Source organism: Hylaeus volcanicus, chromosome 7, assembly GCF_026283585.1.
Source record: "Hylaeus volcanicus isolate JK05 chromosome 7, UHH_iyHylVolc1.0_haploid, whole genome shotgun sequence".
In the NCBI taxonomy this organism is placed as follows: Eukaryota; Metazoa; Arthropoda; class Insecta; order Hymenoptera; family Colletidae; genus Hylaeus; species Hylaeus volcanicus.
The window spans coordinates 1,518,011-1,538,457 of record NC_071982.1 but is presented as its reverse complement, the minus strand read 5'-3'; the positions used below and the strand labels follow the sequence as shown (position 1 = coordinate 1,538,457).

The 20,447-nt window shown below is 36.2% G+C and overlaps 1 protein-coding gene across 4 annotated transcripts in view; it reads right to left on the bottom strand.

The window, feature by feature from the left end:
* The window catches only part of LOC128880300 (putative polypeptide N-acetylgalactosaminyltransferase 9), a 356,839-nt gene that overhangs the window by 198,799 nt on the left and 137,593 nt on the right, over positions 1-20,447 (bottom strand). The gene's annotated exons all lie outside the window — the stretch shown is intronic.

Sequence of the window (20,447 nt, the reverse complement as noted above, 5' to 3'; positions counted from 1 at the left end):
CGATTAGTTCACATTTATTCCTACACTCTTTATAGAACTCAATCCTTGAGTAGAACTCGTTCAAGAAACATCCCAAGTTTAACTTTTAATTTACTCGGAACGACATGGTTGCTTTCACGTTGTACGAATCCGAACACAGGATAGTGGCCTTGCAAATTTAATCCTGGTTACACGTAGAGTTCTTAATCCTTACTTACGTACTTCGGAGGCTCTTCGAGCGTTCGATGTTGCTTCAGGTAGGAAGTAATTATCTGCAAGAGCAAATACTTTGACGATTGAAATTTATAGCGGTAGCTATCCAGCTGGTGGATCTGACAAGCAGCTAACATCCGCGTGGCCTATTTTACGATGGAAGCGGACGAGATTCTTTCAAATTGAAGATTCAACTTCAATTCGAGATAAACATCGCCCGTATTTAATCGATAATTTCAAAGCTGTGAGAAAATTGGGTAAATAGAAACCCAAATATGCACGTGAGTGCTGTCTAGAAGTGGGTGCATGTGTGCGTAGAAATGTTTGCTTGAACGTCGTCGTGAATGGGATATTTGTGAAGAAAATTTATGTCTACAGGTATCTGTTTACCAGATCCGGACACTTTCTCCTGCAGGCGTTGCATCACTCGTTGACACAGTGGCCACCTAGATTTATGGACCTAGAAGGCTCTCTGCAATCCCAACTCTTCTCCCATGGGCGTATCAAGAAAATCAAAATTTTCAATCAAAAATTTCACAAACAGATGAAAATATGTATACAAAGATTTGCTGTGCACCCAAATGTACAGTATGCAACGAAATCCTCAGCATGAAACAAATCCTATTTAACTGCCAGCATTTCAATAGAATTAGGGAAAACCTCAAGATCCAAAACAATATAAATGAAATAATGAACTCTCGTGACGATATCAAAAACTTAATTGTATTCCCAAAAGAAACCAAAATCTATAACAAATTGCAAAATCACAGATAACATAAGCTTGTACGTGTAAATAAACGCACTGTAGTCCCATCAAGCAGCACAGTGTAAAATTATACATGATGTTAAATGTAAATGTATAAAATGCGACTTAAAACTTTAATAAAAAAAAAAATATATTAATCAAGATATTTAATAAAAAAAAAAATTATACATGATGTTAAATGTAAATGTATAAAATGCGACTTAAAACTTTAATAAAAAAAATAAAAGATTTGCTAAAATATATTAGTCACAGAACAAGTTTGTCTTTTGAAATCATTCGCTTCCTAGATTCTAACAATAAATATTGGCATTAAATATTCAATTTAATTCGTGTTATACAGTGACAGGAACGCATAAAATATTATTAGAATGTTAAGTAACGAAAACAGTCAGCGTATACGAATTTACGCGTTACGTTTATTAGATAAGTTTTTGTGTGAATAATGGAAAAGTTAAAGTAACCGTGACTGCTTGAGAAGTGAAGATTGTATATATTAATAATATTTTCATATTGTTGAGAAATTCTGCAGAAGAAGTATAAAGAATATAAAGAAGTAATTATTAATAATTCTAGTGGCTCTCCTCTAGTAGGCCACACGTAAGTTTTTGCTCATTGTTGCAGGAACGATTTCAACCGCTCAAGAACATAGCCTGCTATTCCTCATCGCCATTAAATTGTCGGTGAAAACGTAACAAGCACAAACGACTCGAATGTCCATGTCTGTCTCGATTATTATTCGAAGTATGTCGATCCATTCGACCTGTAAATTAATACAGCCTGGTCTAGTTGAATTAAATCTGAAGAGGCTTGATGCTTATTACAAGAATCTATCCTGAACACGTTTCCTACACACAGATCACGATTTCTGATTCCGGAATGCTATTACACCGCTACTGGTTTAGGAATTCTGCTCGGCTGAATTTTCCTGCTTTCGCTTCTACTGGCTGAGTATCATGTTGCCGGAGCTTCTATTTTCTTCAGAGATAGAAAAATGATGAAAAACAAATGATTTTTGAATTGACCTTTCATTAATAGAAATTGCAATCGTTATTGTGGAGCTAAAATAAATTTCATGGAAAACGAATAATAATTTATCTGGTGAACTGTTCAGTCGAATAAATGTTGCAAATAAATCAGTATAGTTTAATACAATTAATACAACTAGTTTAATATAATTAATCCTTTAACCGCGGGACGATTTTTGTTGCGAATGCTAAGAAGCGTAGAGATATGAATTTTTTTAAAATATCAGCTTATGAGATACGTTAATACGGAACTATTTTTATATTTACAATTTATTCATAGGATGTACAGTTCCAAAAATAAAAATTAAAAGGTTAAAAATCTTTTTCTCTGAGATCTTGTAGTGGGTCTGATCCTGTTGCGGTTTTCTGAGAAGCAAAATAACAAAAGGAATAATGAAACAAAAACAACAGTCGAACAATCGAATTAAAAAAAATATCAGATTATAGGGAATGATAAGACAGTACTATTTTATATGTGTAGTTTATTCACAGGACGTTCAGTTTCAAAAATAAAAATTAAAAAATTAAGAGGTTTTTTTTAGAAATCTCGTTATGGTTTGATTCTGTTACTGTTATTTTAAAGAAAAGAAAAACAATTGAATTTTAAAAAAAATATCACCTTATAGAGAATGAAAAAATGAAACTTTGTTTATATTTACAGTTTATTCATAAGACGTTTAGTTTCAGAGATAAAAATTGAAAATGTAGAAGATCTTTTTCCCGAGATCTCGTAACGATCTGATCCTATTGCTGTTGTCTGACAGAAAACAAAAACAAAAGTCGAACAATCGAAGTTTTAAAAAATATCAGCTTGTAGGGGATAATGAGACAAAACTTTTTCATACTTACAGTTTCTTCATAAGACGTTTAGTTTCGGAGGTAGAAATTAAAAACGTACAAGATCTTTTTTCTAAAATTCAATTTTTCCAACGAATTTCTAACTTTTCAATTTTTAGTTTCCAAACTAACCATCTCACGAATAAACTGTACATATAAAAAAGTTCCGTCTCAACGTCCCCTATAAGCTGATATTTTTTAAAAATGGATTTAACGAATATAAACATTTCACCCATTTCTCCAGGGCGTATATGTTCGCCCTTCGCAGTCGAAGGATTAATTTCTAAAAGAGAAACAAATAGAATACAATAAAAAAAAAATCGATGTGAAAGGGTTGAAGGGATTACCTGGCCTATATTCGACTGCAGTCGTGACTCGCTGGAAAACTGTGACGAGTACCTGTTGTCGTAGGTAGGATGCAACAAGCGTGCAACGATGGGCAACTATTTTTGAGCATAGAAGGAGGTAAACAGCGATTTCGCAAACGACGACAGATGCGGCTTGCCGCGCGAAAATGTCAGAGGGCGGCAACAAGCGCGGCCTCGAGGGAAGCGCAAAAGCCACCGGGAACCGTCAAATTCCTACCAATTATCGGGATTACACGAGACGAGGCTGCGCTGGATCACAGTGTTTATTAGCGGCGAAATTTCGCCGGGGAATTTCGAGCCGAGCCACCCGCGCTCGACGTCCCAGCCAATCGTTTCTGTTCGGCGGGCATGCGCCGCGTTTCACCGGGCGCTGCAACTCGGCGATGCAATTAGCAGACCGCAGCGGTAATCGTCGAGCCGCCTTGCTCAATTTAAATAATCTTCCCTATCTACTCTTACGGACGAGTAGATAGGACAAATCGGACGGCAATCCGCGGACGAATTTCAACCACTCGAGGGAGGCTGAGATTAAACTCGCAACGCGTCGCACAGTGGACTAAACAGCGATTCTATCTGATAAAAAATCCAGAAATGAAATCCAGAAAATCCCTATGGACCTTGGAATTGATCAAAATCGTGACTCAAGATGGAATTCTTAACCAATTTAATAAATAAATCCGTCGTTGGAAAGCTCTTTTAAAGACTGATAAAAGATATTCGATACTAAAAACCCCTCGGATGGCTTTATCACCCTCAAAATTCGCATCAAAGATCACAAACCTTAAAAACACTTACGAATTTTTTTGAGGTCCTTACAGTTTCTGTAGCGGGTCACCAATTTTTTCATGAATTCCTATTATGAAGGTGGACATTGTTCAGGTGGAAATAGTTAAAAAGCGTCACATTTAGGAACAACTTTCTTTAAATTTGAATCAACATTAATTGTAATTAACACTAAAGCTTAAAAATATATACTTTCTGTTTCATTATTAAATTGACGAAGAGAGGATGCTCACTGCAAACTTATGCAAAGAAGCTACGTTTCAAATAGTGTTAATTAATGCTTTTTGTCTTCTGTATAAACACAGTGGAAGACTGTGTCTTTTGAACGAAAGATAAACCATTTTATTCTGATATTTCTCGCCTAGATTATATCATTCCGGTGACGCGGGCATTTTGACAGATTTCCCATATTTTCTTTGATGGATGCGCGATAAATCGGATGATTTCAATTCGCAGATTAAATTCAGCCACTCCTGGGAAAGTCGGATCGCAGAAACAGCGTATACGTTCGAATGCAACTGCCTCGACGCTCGTTCACGGGATGTTAACGAAGCGCGAGTAATTAAACCTGCGGCACAGCTTGGCATATAGCTGCTGCGGAACGGGATGGTAATTGACGCAATTTATGACCGTTATCGAGTTGTTCGTTAAAGATACGCGGGATGATGATTTCTGATGCGCGGCTCATCGCGAGTCGGTGGGGTTTTTAAGTTAATGAGTCGAGAAAATTTGGAATTGATACGCGTTAAACGTCATAGGCGCCACGGGCGTTTTACTAGCTTGATCTTTTTATTTATTTTCCACGGGCTTCCCTTCGAGCAGTTCCAAGAACTGGTAGATATTGCTTAGGGAAAGGGAAAGCAGTTTGAAAAATTGACGAGAAGGACTTTGCATTACTTCTACCTAAAAAAGAAACAAATTTCATCTTCTATTTTGTTTTGTATTGTGTTTTTATCGTTACATATACCTCACAGGGTTATTGGCAACTACATGAATTTCTGGTACGTCTAAATTTGGGTGAATACGTCTGTTTGTTTAAGGAACATGATTAAGTTACTACAATTTTCAATTGTGTTTATGAAGGTTGAGACGCGATTCCAGGAAAGTTTAAGGTAGACCCACGTCACAAAAAATAGCTACCAGACAGTACCAGTAGTTATTCAGACAAGATTTTGAAACTTTGTACTTTTATGTAGTCTTTACGCTGAATTCGATGATGTACAGAAAGAATTTATTAAATAATTCTTTTTGCAATTTTAAGAAAAAGTCGAAACAAAAAATCCATACGCATGTTTATTCTTAGAAATATATTATTAACATTTATTTAATAAATCGTACAGTTTAGAATGTATCCATAACACGAAGGAAAATAAATTATACCACAAAAGAACAAAGAGTTTTCTTAGAAATATAAAATAATATTAAGATGAACGCGCTTCCACTGCGAGATCAACCTGAATACGTGCCAGAAAATCGAAACTAAAAAAAACAAAAACGCATCGGGCCACTTTCCCATAAACGCCCTCTAGAGAATAATCGTGCGAAACTTTACATTTACTTTACTTCTCTAACATTTATTCATTATTTTTTGAGGAGTATTTAAAAAAAAACATTCATACCAATAGCTACATTTTAAACAAAATTGTGCTTATGTACATGGTGTCCCAGAAATGTTGGAGGTCCTTGAAAGGGGTGGTTCGGGGGGTAATTCGAAACAACTTTTTCCTTTGTGAAATTGTTGTCCGAGGCTTCGTTAAGGAGATATTAACAGAAAACCCCGACCAATCGGAGCTCGGCCGTCTAGAGCGTAGCCTACGCCACTGCGGGCGCACCACTGGCATAATCGCGTTATGATTGGTCCGCGATTTTCTGTTAATATCTCCTCAACGAAGCCTCGGACAACATTTTCGCTAAGGAAAAAGTTGTTTCAAATCACCCCCCAAACCACCTCTTTCAAGGACCTCTAATATTTTTAGGACACCCTGTATGGCACGAAGTATACGTAATTCGTGAGAAGAAATACTTCTTCAAAAAAAATTGTTTTTCGTTCTTCGATACGTGTTAAATAAACCCTCTGAAAAAGAAATTCTATCCCATTTGTCAGACTCTCAAAATAAATTGTCAAATTTCGGTCTTTTTTTCTGCTTCTAGAGTGGTTTCACCCCTTAAGAAAGCCGTGATCTACGCTATTTCGAAAACGCGCGAAACGAATCTACGAGTAAACCGTAAATCGGTTACGAATTATCGATCGCAATTTACGGGATGTTTCCCAGGCGAAGTGGCCGGGGTTCATCGCCGTCCTCTCTCCACACACCCCTCCCCCCCTCCCGCCCCCCCGACGTATAAATCCGCATCGCCGAAGGAAAGAATCGCCATAGTAAACCGCGAACTACCAGGGGAGACTCTAAAGCGAACCGAACCGTCCGGGGAACGTCGGAACAAACAACTGGAACGCGAACAGAGATAGCCGTCCACCCTCACGGATATAAATCAGCCCCACTCGATGTCACCGTGTACCAAGTGGGACGGAGAAAAACATAAAGAGTGGGGGGGAGGGTGGGAGACAGGGAGAAAGTTAGCAAAGGGCTAGGCTTTTTGGATATCCGCCAGAAACTCGGTCGGAGGAAAACACTGCAGCGGGAGCTAGGTCCCGTTTCAAAGGACTCGTGCGCTGCGAAAAACTGCAGCTCGCGATCGTCCTTTCGAACGGAAGAGGAAACTACCGGCGCGCCAGGGTAGACGGAGGGTACGGGGGTACGTGCAAACGGTCAAAGGGAAGCTTCGGCGCAAAGGAAGGCGAAATGGAGAGTCGAGTCCGAGTCGTGGGTAACCTTGTCGCAATTTCTCACAGATTGACTCCGTCGGGGGGATCGGTGACGTATTATACCTGCGCGGGGTCCGGAGCATAATGGAATTGCGAGCCGTCTCGAGAAAGGAAATGAGCGAAACGCGTTTTTAAATTTGAGGGGGTTTTCTAGTCTAGAACTTTCAAAATAGCGATTTCTGTTTGTATTTTTTCAAAGAGTAGGTGTGTAGAAATATATTTACCAAAGGATTTCGTTGAATTAGGGGGTTTTCTAGACTAGAACTTTTGAAATATTGATTTTTTTGTTGCATTTTCTCAAAAAGTAGACCTGTACAAGTATATCTGCCGAAGGATTTGTTGAATTAGGGGGTTTTCTAGACTAGAACTTTCAACATATCGATTTCTCTGCATTTTCTCAAATAGTAGATTTGTACAAATATATCTGCTAAAGGATTTTGTTGAATTTGAAAAATTAACGAAGTTAGGGACGTCTTAAGAGAACGGTGTCCGCAATGACGTTATCATCGCCAGTTTATTTAGATATTTTATTTTAAAGGGTATAGCCGAATGAGGGGGTCAAGAGTGCTCTAGAGCCAAATTGATCAATGAAGAATTAATAATATCAATTAATAGAGTGTTAAAAAAGAACCATTCGTGCCAAGCTTCAACCCCGTACCCTTACTGGAAGGGTAGGACAAAATGCAATTTACAGTTTAAGCTGTATATCTTTCGTTGTACTGTATCGAAAATTTTGAAAAAAATTACAGATATTCTACTTTATGGCGTACGTGTTAGTGAATTTTTTCAGAATTTCTAATAATATAAACAAATGTCAGTTTTTGATTTTTTCAACATCGTTCCGCCACTTCCAAAAATCTGAAAAAATTATAGATTAATAATCATAACAAAACACTAACAGTGTAAAAATATAAACGTGGTCATTTTATAATTTCTGTTAAAAAGAATTGTTTTTAAACTTCTCGAATTTTTTTAAATCCATTTTACAGTGAAAAATTCTGAAAAAATTCACGAACACAAACGCCATAAAGTAGAATGTCTGTAATTTTTTTCAAAATTTTTGATACCGGCCCCAACATCTTTGGGACACCCTGTATATTGAGTTGCACATCGTTAAATGTGCCAATTGTATCGGCAACGGGGATTATTTACGATGTAAATAAATCAAAATGCGTAGGTTATGTTCAAAAACCAATGAAAGAGCATTGGAAGTAAAAGCAGTGGCAAACCTACCAACAAACTTTAATCGCGTTTCTTTCGGAACTACTTTTTTCGAAATTCTGCGCAAAGTTTCTCTGTAACGACTGAACCGATTTACTTAAACCGATAATTTTTCGAAAGAAGATGGTGTTTGTTGGAAATCGACTATACAACATTTTTTAAATGTTATAAATTATCGTTTTTACGGCACCATGAATTAAAAAAAGAAAAAAAAAGACGTGAACCACATTCAAAGTGGACTCGAAGCGAATAACTTGTTTATGTATACGTCATAAAGCTGCGGTAGTAACGAAATATTTTGTTTTTCGACCAGAAAAACTCGTCAATTTCGAGAAGTACCGTTTCCTAAACTTGTACGAGAGGCTTTCGAACTTTAGTCTTTTACTTTGATTAAAACATTTTAAGCGAACGTAGCAACTTTTCATATGATTTCACCCTCGTCCATGGCAAAATAAATTATCACATGAAATAGACGAGTGGTTCTCAAAGCTTTGCGTCTCCCTTAAACAAAACAGAGGACTCCTATATCCGATTCGTGGACAAATTAGTTTTTGCCTTAATTAAGGGGGGAGCCTGATCCAGCTAATGTATTTTTCTAATGCATTTAATTTTCAGATATAATTAATTTTTTATATATAAAACAAGGTTTCAATAACAAAAATTAATTATATCTGGAAATTATATGCATAAAAAAAATACATTAGCTGGACCAGACTCTCCTCTTAACTGCTTATTAAATTCAAACTAAGCGAATAAAGGCTCGACAGAGGCGATCATCAATCGCGACCAAGTACTTTACATGACAATCGCGGGATAATCAATCTCGTCCTCTGAATGGTCCCGAGCATGCCAGGTTCCGAAGTTTATTAAAATGTGCATGACGACGCATTCCCACTTCGATGGGTGCACGTCCGCGTCTCGAGAGTCAAGTCTCGAGTCAGGAGCTATTTGAAAGGGAATTAAGATCATAATCCCAGTTTCTACGCGAGCGAATTGATTCTCTAGCCCCTAGCTACGAGCGTCTCACGGAGATGCATTCAGATGCATATCTAAAATCTCGCCGTGAAAACGTAATTAGTACCGTTTGACGGTTTCGGTCGCGATCGGAGACTGCTCTCTGGGGGAACAAAAGTACGCCAGAGACAACGAAAGGCTCGACTCGGAGAACTTCTTCCGAGAGCAGTAAAGTTCTCCCTGGCGATGATCTCGTTCGATTATACAGAGGAAGTTGGTGGTTACCATCGATCCGAACGACCGCTCGAAAAGTAAATCCCGTTATTCTGCGTTATCCAGTGAGATCATTTTACATTCCACACTCGTAATCGCGGAATGGCGATCGAACAGCGGCGGGAAACGCGATGAAAAATTTCCGACGATAACTTCTGTCGACTTTGACTTCTGGAGTCACTCGAGAACCCCTCGAACTTCAATTTTATCGAGATTGCGTCCAATGAATTCAAAACACATATCTGAGAGATACTTTTTTGATTTGGTAAAGTTACTACACGCTTTACGAGAGGTTCTCCCTGTAGAAACTTTAGGACTTTGTTTAATTAAATAACAAAATATAAGGTAAAACAGTCGGTACATAAACACAGCAGAAAATTGGACCGGAACTTGAACAATTGTGTTATAATGATATTATTCGAATATATTTGCTGTAAATATAAATAATAACTGCATTTAGAGATTAGTTAATGCTTTTGCAAGAGACAGTTATAGATGTTTTTAACTTTGAAACAGAAATTATAATAATTGTTTTAAAATTATTTTATTTCTTTAATTAAGTTAATATTTATTTGCCAAACTCAAGGTCAAACATGATATACTGTGAAATGTATTCCAGTACAGGGTATTTTACCTTGTATGAACATATATTATTGATAAATTGTACAATTTAAAAATATTCTATACCACGTGCATTTTATTAGAAAATAAAATTCTGAAGCCTCGGTTTAAAAATCCTTTATAAAGTACCATAACATAAATCCTTTAAAAAGTAACAACTGAAAAATATGAAAATTAAACAAATTTTGTTTAACAACTACGTTAAAACGAAGAGAACTGATTTTTAGTTAATATCAGGTGTTCTACTCTATGTTTGAAATCAAATTCTAAAATATTCCTACGTTTTTATTATTTGCTTCGATTACGTTCCTTATTAATTAACAAATCAGCTAGTAATTGTATCACCTCGACTGCACAGCCAACAAAATCCAATCAATAATCGAGGTAACTGAACTATTCAACGAATATTAATTCGATACTAATTATAAACGTGATTGGCACAAATTGAAACATTCGAATGCTCGAAGAGAATATCGTTGTGGTTCCTGTCAACCGATAACGATAGTAATTTCATCTATCATTATTAAAACTAATGACGTAATTCTAGTTTCGCGTTACACGACAGTCATATGTCAGCGATAAGATCCGAGTGCAAGGAGAGAAACAGACACTGAAAACAGGAAAAAAATACATAAACAAATAGGAAAAATGTCATCTCTGTCGTGACATACCGCATGCGATATATCAACGATAACTTCAATTCCAATGAGTCGGTTGTCCTGCATGTTACGATAAAACCGTAAGATTATGCTACGGTGGCGACACTACTGTTATAAGCGACGACCATAGTCCAGCAAAGTTGGGCATTTTAGCTAGATTCTAGATGACAAAAATTGAATAACGAATGACAAGAAAAACTACTTTTGATTCGACGTTTTTTCAATAAAAATAACAATCGGAGTTACAAAGGGAAAATTTTATTAATAAATTTTAGGGGAAGAAATAATTAACCAACATTCCTACATACTTTGTTTAGAGTAGAATTTGCGTAAATCAAAGTATATTATTTTTAATGTTAACCTCTTATGTATTTCTTTTCTTATTAATTTTATTTTAAATTGGTTGCTATACGAATACTTCTTACCCTGACTGTAGGTATGTAGCAATTCCAATGGCACACTGGGCAACAGAATACCGTAGCTTTTCAAAATTCGCATCGATGCTTGCCGCGCCGTCGAGAATCGAGTTTCCAGGGAGTGAAAACGTGCGCGCGTTAGTCGCGTACCGCATCTGCCAGGGTTTTGCTCGCAAATCGATACGATAAGCGGTAAACTGAGTGATAAGACAGGTCGTGCTGCGTCAACATCAATTATCCACCTCTGCTTGGATAGCAACTATCGTTTGGTAAACTTGAAATGGACAATCATCGGATACACATTTCGCTCACTTAAAAGGTGGTAGTTCGAACCCCTTTGTACTTTGTGTCTTATAACAATAACTTGGTTTATTTTTCAACTCCAAACTTGATTTCCGTAGGCAATCGCTTGAAGGAAATAAGGTCAATTAGAAACCAAAATAGCTGCAATTTGTTTAAATATTTTAATTAAACGTTTTAAGTTGTCATTCTGATACTCTTCAGAAAATAATTGTATCTGCAATACGTAATATCAAGCTTCAAAAACTTGAAACTTTGAACACAACTAGAACAATGAAAAATGTTAGACATGTATCGAACAAAATTTTTTTTAATTAGATTACAAGTGATAATTCACTTTTATTTCAAATAAAAATCTTTCGTTCTCAACTGTCTCGCTAAATGTCCTACCGACTATTCACCAAAAGTCAGAAATGCAATTCACGAGGGTGTTAATCGAGTAGAAAATTGACGGAATTCGAGGAACTCCTTCGTCGTAGGATTTCGATTTCTGGACCGCGACACTTCGCTTTTCGATGCGCTGGCGTCGTAAAACAGCGTCTCCATGTAAAGTTCGCCTCGTAAAGCGACGACCTAATTCAACAGCGTAATAAACCCGAAATGAAACGCTGGTTCTCTGGCTGCTGCGAGCACTTTTGTTGCTGGATGCGTTTCATTGGCAAACCGAGACGGAAACGCAAACCTAAGAGATTGGAACCGTGCTGAGAAAGCGAAGCGAACCACCAATGGAAGGGAAATAGCGTGAAACGTGTCAACAGGTCTAAAATCGAATCAGCTCTAAGTTAGATTGATACACATCGATTGACACAGTTGTAAAACCAATGATTTTCAAAATTGTTTAACTTCAACTCGAACTTTATCAAAATCCGAGGTGTTACTCCAAAAATTGTTCGATTCCGCGTGGAATGACCCAATTCAAATAAAAATCAAGTAATCTGGTATAATTTTAAAGAACAATTTGACAATTATTTCAAACGATTATTTCGAATAATTAGAAAATAAAATAATATGCTATTCGAAATAATATTTCAGATAATGTTATTTCAAAAGTGGTGACAGGTATAAAAATAACTATGAAATAAGATAACGTGATAATATTACGTCAAATATAATTATTTTAAACGTCTCCAGATATGATCGCAATCAACGATCTGAGAATAAATTCATACGAAACCTTTTCTCAACGCTGAACGAACACTGTCGTTCCCATAAAATTCGACAGAAAATTGTTTACGAGTGTAAATTTTATATCGGCGCGTAACTCGCCTTTTTCCACTGGAAAAAAAATCGAGTCTCATAAATATTCGTTTATAGCGAAACAATGCTGCAGCATCTGCGAAAAAGTGAGACGAAGTTGCCTCAAACCGTCGAAAAGTTTGAATTTCGTCGAGCGTTGCATCGTTCTTAGCCTTCTCGTAAGTAATATACTGTGAGTATTAGTTTCGAACAGGAAGAAGGAAGGACGTAAAAAGAGCAAATACGCTAAGGTGTAAAAAAGGGTACGCCCTTCACTCGGTAGTTTTACTTACTAAAAACATTGGTGATATAAAACATTGCAAATATTACCGAAGAGTTAAACAGTCAGCAAAAAACAGAATTTATTTTAAATAGATTACATTTAAATAGATTTTTATATACAAGCTAATATTTCAATCATTACTTATCATATTTTGCAACAAGAATGAAATATTTCTACAGTAGCTTGAATCAAATCTATCTTTCTGAATATTTGTTTAACTTTTTGAGGTACGCGATTATAAAATAAAAATAAAATTTAATCTGCACAAAATAACAGTGTCAACAGTTTGCTAACGCGAATGAAAAATTTTAAATAAAATAGTAAATCTAAGCAAACAATTTTAAATAAAATAGTAAAGCTAAGCAAACAATTTTAAATAAAGTAGTAAATCTAAACAAAAGATTTTAAATAAAATAGTAAAGCTAAGTAAAAGGTGAGATAGTTTTTAACCCATCTAACTTCGAAGAGTTAAATCAAATTACTTTTTGCTAGAATAAACAATTCACAATCAGATCCATTTATCACCTTTATTCTGAACGATAATATGTCCCAAACAAGCAAAATTAAGGGCACGCTTATACCTATGCGCCATAGTGTATAAGACAGGGAGAATCGATTGCTTTTAAAATGTTTCGAATAATATTTCCTCGTGTCCGTGACCCCCGGATGGTATATCCGCGAGCATTGCTTTAATTGGACAGATTCCAATCAGTACGGCAATCGAATCATCCATAGAACTGGTAGTCGTGAAATGCAATCTGCCTACAAAACGAACAAGAATACGTCAATTTTAGCCAGAGAAATCAAAGATATCGGTCCATCGGGAAAGTCGCTTAATTTACCCAGAAAATGTTTCAGGAAATAAGTTTCAGCCAGTATTTCGACTGCGTGTTTAATCGCCCGATAAAAATACAGAGCAGAATAAATCGTTTTTCAGTCCTATGGTCATTAGGGTGGTCGCTAAAAATTATATTTTCACTGGCGCCACATACAAAGATTCTTTTTGGTGGAAGAATAATGCTTCTTGTAAGAAAAAAATTAAAAGAACACGTGCCGCCGGATGTTGTTTATTTTTCGATGAAATCGCAAATTTGTGGAAATATCTCATTAAATATGCAGAATTAAGAAAAAAAGCATAGAAATGGTTTTGTAGGAAATAAAATTCTCCACAAAAAGTGGAAAATGAAATTCTCTATAAAAAATGTTATATCCATCCCTTTCCAAAAATGTGCACTTATGAAGATATCTTTAATAAACTTTTAGTAAAAAAAAAAACATCCATTTATACCTTCAATATCTTTCATTTTCCATTTCAACAATTTTTCATCATCTCTTCATAAATTAGAAGCGTTTTGCCTTGGGTGCCAAGATTTACTACAAATGTGTAATCTTGGTTGTTATTTTGATGATATAAAGTGATATTGAATTTTATTTTGTTTTAAAAAGAAAATTTACGATCTTCTTTTGCAATAATTCGTTACTCAAAAGGCTATAAACTTATCCCTTGAGTAATTGCAATCAATTTGAATACACATAGAAACTTGGAAACTTGGACACTTAGAAACATAGGAGGTTAGGAACTTAGGAACTTGGGAGCTTAAAAACTTGGAAATTCAGTAACTTGGAGCTTGGTACCTTAGAAATGGAGTTTAGGAACTTAGGAACTTGGAACCTTAGAAACGTGGAAACTTAGGAACTTGGAAACTTAAGAACTTAGAAACTTGGTAACTTAGTAACTTAGTAACTTGGAAACTTAAGAGCTAGGAGCTCAGCAACTTAGGAACTTGGAAACTTAGAAACTTGGGAACTTGGGAACTTAGGAGTTTAGGAACTTAGGAGCTTAAGAACTTGGAAACTTATTCCTGGAGTAATTGCAATTAATTTGAATTACGAGACATTTCGTAGTTGACAGTGAATGGGTTAAAATAAACTAAAAGTTAGCGTCTACAATAACTTGAATGATTGATTTTTTATTTATAGCCAAACCTAGTTTCAAACAATTAATTTCTGAAAGAGAAACGAATAGAATTCAAATAAAAAAAATAGTCGAGTTAAAAGGGTTGACACCCATACGCAAAAATGATCGATTTGGCGGGAAATGGTACTTTTTCTGAGATACCGCACAAAATATTTTCAGACGCTAGATCATTAGAGTACGGATTCTCCAGCTGGCGTTCCATCTTCCTTCACCGAAGACGACGGCGTCCCCGTCGTCGTTTCGTCGGTGGCCTTATCAGCGGCAATCTCCTCCGTGCGAATACACATTTCCGCGGCATATACCGTTGCGAGAGAAGCTCTCGACTCTGGGGATTAGATTACGGCATAAGCGGCTTATTTATCGCCACGGCGACGTGGATTCCTAACTGCAGCGCAATCAGCACACCGCGAAACATTCCCCAAAACGTTTCGTCTCCGTTGCAAATGTCGTCGACTTCCCGTCATCGGCGCACCGGAAGTACCGAGAGCTTCCGTTCGATCAGGTTCTTCCAACGACGACGCTTCACACGGACGTTGTAAAAATTGTATTCGAATAAGAAACACCGAATAAAATCTATAATCATTTATTATTCGTGACGCACCAAGCACTTTGAATGAGTGCAATTCAACGTGCAATCTTCTTTAAACTCTAGGATGGGCTTTGAATTCATTTGTGACACTAGAGAATGGAGATCTTATCGGTCAGTAATTATGATAATTTGTAGTATCTGCACGTCGCTTATGTACTTCACTCGGTATAGCCATTCTCAATCTGAGAGTTATCCCGTAAGATTATTTGTTTTTCTGAATCACTGCTAATACTAGAATTTCTTAAATACAATATTAATTTTAACACATTATTATTTATTCCCCCTTTAAATACGCCATTAATTCTCTTTATGTTAACAAGAAATAATCACGATAAATTCCTGTGATTAAAAACAATTTTATAATTCCAAAAAGAAATCCATTATCATTTTTGAAATTCTAAAACATAGTACCCCGTTGAAAATATATGATAACTGAACACAAGGTTACGGTTTTACGTGTTTTACTTTCTGGGTTAGCTTGTATAACAGCAATGGAAGGTAGATGCAATGTGCAAAGTGGATGTGAAAAGTATGAAGAGAGTAAGCACTAATGCAACAAAAGTCTAAATGAGAAAACTTACATGTAGTAATGTGTGTCATGGCAGACGTGGGTAGGGCACGTGGAAATTGAAAGAGAAGCATCTACGTATGCATGTAACTATGGTTCGTGGTGTGTTGGCGAATGTAGGTAATGATTCGGAACAATGTGTACTATACGCTATAGACGATGCATGCAAGCCAGAAGCCATGATGTACGACGTTGGGTTTCAAATATCTGAATAAGACGCGATAGAAGAGACAGAGTGTTCAAGTAAGAATTGAAAAGAAACAGAATGAAAGTAGATAAAAAAAAAATATACATATATATGTCGAATTGGATACAGGACGTAGTCTACTGTTAGGCATTATTTTATCGGTGTAGTCGTCCCCCGTTTGCTCGCGTTCGTGAAAACTGAGAAGGATTAGATTCTAGCTTCGCGGAATCGAAACTATACTTTCAACTCAGTTCATATTTGAAACAACTTAGCTTATTACCATTAGTACACCGCGACAATTACTCTCATAACAATTGTAAGTCCCGGTGCATATCAGAATATATAATCATTTTTAATTAGTGTTGATCAATTATAATACCCAGTCCAGTACCCACTAAGGTGTACCTTTGCCGCTCGAGGTACATCAGAAACTGTTACGAGGCCTAATACTAACATTTCCTGCGGCTCCCCACGTTAGCCATACGTGGGTTCGTCCTCGCGTCTCTACCTTCCTGGAGCTCCCTACGTTAGCCATACGTAGGTTCGTCTCCGCGTCTACTTCCTCAAGGCACCCAGTGTTACCTAACAACACTGGTCAAGCCATTAACAAAACCATATTCCAATAGAAAAGCCCCAGCTACGCAGCCGCCCCTTCGGCTCGTAACACAGGTGTGATATCCAATTGAGAAAACTTGCGCAAATTTGCGGCATTTTAAATTATTTAAATTTAAAGTTCATGTTTATAAGGAAAAGAAAACTGTTTACGCGGCATTAAAACAAACCTTATTATCCTTACTTTCAATTTAACATTAATTTATTATTGTTATTTCTGTCAATCTATTCTAACTATGTTCCCCTATAAACCTAGAAATCGTATTTCATAAAAAATTCATAATAATTTAGTATTTTTAATATGCATGTCGACCATACTGGATCCGCCATTTTGAATTTTGCAATTCTGATACCAGATTCGTATTTTGCGGCCAAAATAACCCTGAAACAACAAGTTTCACGAAGATCTGAAAACTCCTTCCAATTTTGGCCAGGTTTTTGGCCATTCGGACCACTGTGCGACGCACACTCACGATCAACTGCGAATCAGCTGGTCGGTGGAATGACGCTAGCGAGTGTATATCGGTGCGGCTTTCTCGCGTGTGAGTGTCGTCCATGTGCGACCGCGTCGGAAGTTACAACAGTAAATTTCAACCACTTATATCTCAACAACGAAGCCTCAGCTTGCAAAATCTGAGTAAAGGTTGGTAAAGGACTTTTCGATTCGTACAGGTATGTAGACTTGATCCTGAACAAATTTCCCACATATTTGTTAACACTTTGTATAATAAACATTACTACTTAAGAAACTATACAGGTGACGTGCCCATTTTGTAATAAACCTCAACATAACGGTCAATCCAAATTGTTGCATCCTTAAAGTATCTGGAGCAAATTCTACGAAGCCAAAACAACGAGGAATGTTCAATTACGATAGTTTAGTTACCTTAACGATAGTTTTACTGATTTTCCGAAAGAAAAGAGAAAGGAACAGGCTGCGAGGATCGCAACTGTCGCAACCTCTGCACGTGGATTAAACACGTATTCCGCAGGCTCGCGTATCGAATAATCGAACCGGATAGACCGTTTACAGCAGACAGAGAAGCAGAGCGTCGATGAAACGGCGAGGGATAAAACGGAGAAATGAGAAACGACGAGGCGTGTTCCCTTTCAGGGCGCCTGATGCATCGCGGAGCGCCTAACAAGTGTCGTTAAAGCACGACACTTTTCCGCTCTCTTTCATCGACTTTCCTTCGCGTTTCTGCGTCGAAATCAGGCGCGCAATAAGAAGTTGGCACGAAAGCTTCGAATTAAAATTCCGCGGCCGCTTACTCGACCGTCAGCTGATTGTTTAATATGCCTCCTCGTTACCGGTGCCTGGAGAATACTAGGAAGATGGTAAGAAACGGTCGTTGCCTTATCGTTGGCTTATTCTAACGTCTCGCTAATTGTCATTCATCTCTGGGCTTTCCCGATGACTATCGAATTTTTTAATTAAATGGCGTTCGTCTAGGCATCGATGTTTCATTAACTTCCCATGATTGTTAAATATCGCAAATAAACGAAAATTAAATAAATCGTTTATAGCCAACTATACACGCATATATACTATTAGTGTTAATAATTACGCACATAGAGGGCTAGCATAAATTTCAAGATTTTGTTGCTTAGACCAGCGGTATATAGAATTATTTAATTTTAATATACAGTTAAAAGCAAATATATTTGTTTACGATTACTTTTCAATTAATACTCTGCTTCGACGACAAAATTATTAGTATTGCGAGTTGTGCATATAAGCATTAAATTGGAGACGAAGTAAGTGTGCAATGAATTGAATATAATTAGATTTTCTATTACTATTATTATTGTATTTCATGTGGATCCATATCATATGATATAATTATATATAATTTCCTTTCCTTATAAGAAGCCATTGACGCCGTTGAATTTTTTTGAAAAAACAAAATTATATCTGATGGTCACAAGGAGTTCTGCTTTAACCTGTTCAAAAAAGAGATCTTTTGAACATTGTATTTTTAGAATATTTAGAGCAAACGATCATTTAAAGTTGTTCTCGACTTGGATCTCTATATTATAAATAATTTTAATGTGAAGATGTTTATCCAAAAACCAATGAAAGGAAATTGGAGATAAACTTAGTGGTAAGCCTAACGACAAACTTTAAACGCGTTTTTCTTGAAACTACCTTTTTCCCCCTTATGTGCAAAGTTTCTTAGTGATGACTCAACCGACTTGATTAAACCGATGACTTTCTGAAAAATGATGGTTTTCGTCGAAAAATGATGACGTAAAGTTTGTTAAACATTCTACATTATTATTTGTTACAGTACAATGAAGAAAAAAAAGGGACGTGAAACACATTCAAAGTGGCACCATTTCGTCGGTACCAAACATTTTGCAACATGCTTTATATCATTTTCCGCAAAATACTGTTTAATTTAAAAATTCACAAGTCTGATTTGTTTCAAATACGTAACCTAGAATCAGGCCAATTTTTCAATACCTATTGACAAATAATTGTCACTGAAAAAAATACGAATAAACAGTCTTAGCATTACTTAATATTATTGGAAAGTCTTGTATCAATATTCCTTCCCATTTCAACACAAAAAAATTCAGAAGATAGATTATTTTTCAGACATTCAAACCACAACACCCCTTAACGTACATTTTCCTAGAACAGAAACCGAAGAAGCTTCTTATGTTATTCTATGCTAAGATGAATGTTTTATGTCTCAATCTTTCGATCGAACATATTAAGGAATTCATTAAGGTCGATTCGAGGCGAGAAGGTTACAACAGAGAACACCATTTCGATTGCTGCAATCTAATTACTCATGTAGATGTCTCCTTGACTGATTGTGGGATGAATTAACGAGGATCTCCGATGAAAACCTTCGTTACATTTGTAGACAGTCAACGAGCAATGCGCAAATATCGACGTTCGAAGAAAACGACAATCGAAGTTACATCACAAATTAAATGAATTGTGTGATTAGATTACTAGTATCGATCATGGAATGGACGTCGGAATCGTGAGACTCTTGTAAGATAAAAACGTGAAAGTGTTTCGAATTCCGTAAACTAAAAGACTTTTTTTAAGGAGGAGCAATATCTTTATATTTAACAAATATATAATATTGGTTACGTTCCGTTAAAATTGGAGATGAAGTAAGTGTGCAATGAATCGAATATAATTAGAATTTCTATTACTATTGTATTTCATGTGGATCCACATCGTATGATATAATTATATATAATTTCCTTTCCTTATATATAATTATATTATTTCATCATCTATGTAATAAATTTGTACATTTTGTGTACGTTTTTGTTGATAAACTCTATCTACTTGGTGTATATTTGATTTGCAAAAATCAAGTTTTTCTGTTTCATTTGATAAAAATCCACAGGCTCGAAAACTTAAATACAAAATATCAAGAACGATATAACGTTTGGAGCATGTCCAAACGCTCCAGTCAGCCCTCCTTAAACTTCAAACGCGTTTTCCTCGAAACCGGTTTTTTCAATCTGGTAGATAACATTTTTCGGAAACTGCTTATCCGATTGATTAGAAACTTTATCTGCATACACGCGATAGGATTTTTTATCGTTGCACATACGATCGTTGGTGTTTTCTCAAAGAATATCAGTAGAGTAGTACGAGAATGTTTATATTTTCTATATAAATCGAAATTCTTTTAACAAAAATTGAAAGAAATATTTTTAAAAGTATACAGTTTTAATACATGTTATTAAACATTTATATTAAACATTTCGTTTGAGAGAAA